Source organism: Lipophrys pholis (assembly GCF_963383615.2).
Source record: "Lipophrys pholis genome assembly, chromosome: 1".
NCBI classification, from domain to species: domain Eukaryota; kingdom Metazoa; phylum Chordata; class Actinopteri; order Blenniiformes; family Blenniidae; genus Lipophrys; species Lipophrys pholis.
This window is the reverse complement of record NC_137635.1, coordinates 21673945-21676444: the sequence shown is the minus strand read 5'-3', so window position 1 is coordinate 21676444 and position 2500 is coordinate 21673945.

The following is a 2500-nucleotide window of genomic DNA, read 5'->3' as shown; positions in this document are numbered from 1 at the left end:
CTTACAGCACCTGGTATTCCTAAGCAGTCTCCCATCCCAGTACTAACCAGGCCCTACCCTTCTTAGCTTCCGACATCAGACGAGATCGGACGGTTTTAAGGTGGTATGACTGTAAGCAAAGGTTACGAAGACAGCAATGCTTCTTATACGTCAGTTATTGAAACCACGCCAGATAGATAGATAGATAGATAGATAGATAGATAGATAGATAGATAGATAGATAGATAGATAGATAGATAGATAGATAGATAGATAGATAGATAGATAGATAGATAAATTATTAGGTAAGTTGCAAAATATTTTCTGTGATATTTGACATAGATTTCACCAGTTTTCCTCAACTCTGAAAAAGCTTACAGCACCTGGTATTCCTAAGCAGTCTCCCATCCCAGTACTAACCAGGCCCTACCCTTCTTAGCTTCCGACATCAGACGAGATCGGACGGTTTTAAGGTGGTATGGCTGTAAGCAAAGGATACGAAGACAGCAATGCTTCTTATACGTCAGTTATTGAAACCACGCCAGATAGATAGATAGATAGATAGATAGATAGATAGATAGATAGATAGATAGATAGATAGATAGATAGATAGATAGATAGATAGATAGATAGATAGATAGATAGATAGATAGATAAATTATTAGGTGAGTTGCAAAATATTTTCTGTGATATTTGACATAGATTTCACCAGTTTTCCTCAACTCTGAAAAAGCTTACAGCACCTGGTATTCCTAAGCAGTCTCCCATCCCAGTACTAACCAGGCCCTACCCTTCTTAGCTTCCGAGATCAGACGCGATCGGGCGGTTTTAAGGTGGTATGGCTGTAAGCAAAGGTCACGAAGACGGCAATGCTTCTTATACGTCAGTTATTGAAACCACGCCAGATAGATAGATAGATAGATAGATAGATAGATAGATAGATAGATAGATAGATAGATAGATAGATAGATAGATAGATAGATAGATAGATAGATAGATAGATAAATTATTAGGTGAGTTGCAAAATATTTTCTGTGATATTTGACATAGATTTCACCAGTTTTCCTCAACTCTGAAAAAGCTTACAGCACCTGGTATTCCTAAGCAGTCTCCCATCCCAGTACTAACCAGGCCCTACCCTTCTTAGCTTCCGAGATCAGACGAGATCGGGCGGTTTTAAGGTGGTATGGCTGTAAGCAAAGGTCACGAAGACGGCAATGCTTCTTATACGTCAGTTATTGAATCCACGCCAGATAGATAGATAGATAGATAGATAGATAGATAGATAGATAGATAGATAGATAGATAGATAGATAGATAGATAGATAGATAGATAGATTATTAGGTGAGTTGCAAAATATTTTCTGTGATATTTGACATAGATTTCACCAGTTTTCCTCAACTCTGAAAAAGCTTACAGCACCTGGTATTCCTAAGCAGTCTCCCATCCCAGTACTAACCAGGCCCTACCCTTCTTAGCTTCCGAGATCAGACGAGATCGGGCGGTTTTAAGGTGGTATGGCTGTAAGCAAAGGTCACGAAGACAGCAATGCTTCTTATACGTCAGTTATTGAAACCACGCCAGATAGATAGAAAGATAGATAGATAGATAGATAGATAGATAGATAGATAGATAGATAGATAGATAGATAGATAGATAGATAGATAGATAGATAGATAGATAGATAAATTATTAGGTACGTTGCAAAATATTTTCTGTGATATTTGACATAGATTTCACCAGTTTTCCTCAACTCTGAAAAAGCTTACAGCACCTGGTATTCCTAAGCAGTCTCCCATCCCAGTACTAACCAGGCCCTACCCTTCTTAGCTTCCGACATCAGACGAGATCGGACGGTTTTAAGGTGGTATGACTGTAAGCAAAGGTTACGAAGACAGCAATGCTTCTTATACGTCAGTTATTGAAACCACGCCAGATAGATAGATAGATAGATAGATAGATAGATAGATAGATAGATAGATAGATAGATAGATAGATAGATAGATAGATAGATAGATAGATAGATAGATAGATAGATAGATAGATAGATAGATAGATAGATAAATTATTAGGTAAGTTGCAAAATATTTTCTGTGATATTTGACATAGATTTCACCAGTTTTCCTCAACTCTGAAAAAGCTTACAGCACCTGGTATTCCTAAGCAGTCTCCCATCCCAGTACTAACCAGGCCCTACCCTTCTTAGCTTCCGAGATCAGACGAGATCGGGCGGTTTTAAGGTGGTATGGCTGTAAGCAAAGGTCACGAAGACAGCAATGCTTCTTATACGTCAGTTATTGAAACCACGCCAGATAGATAGATAGATAGATAGATAGATAGATAGATAGATAGATAGATAGATAGATAGATAGATAGATAGATAGATAGATAGATAGATAAATTATTAGGTGAGTTGCAAAATATTTTCTGTGATATTTGACATAGATTTCACCAGTTTTCCTCAACTCTGAAAAAGCTTACAGCACCTGGTATTCCTAAGCAGTCTCCCATCCCAGTACT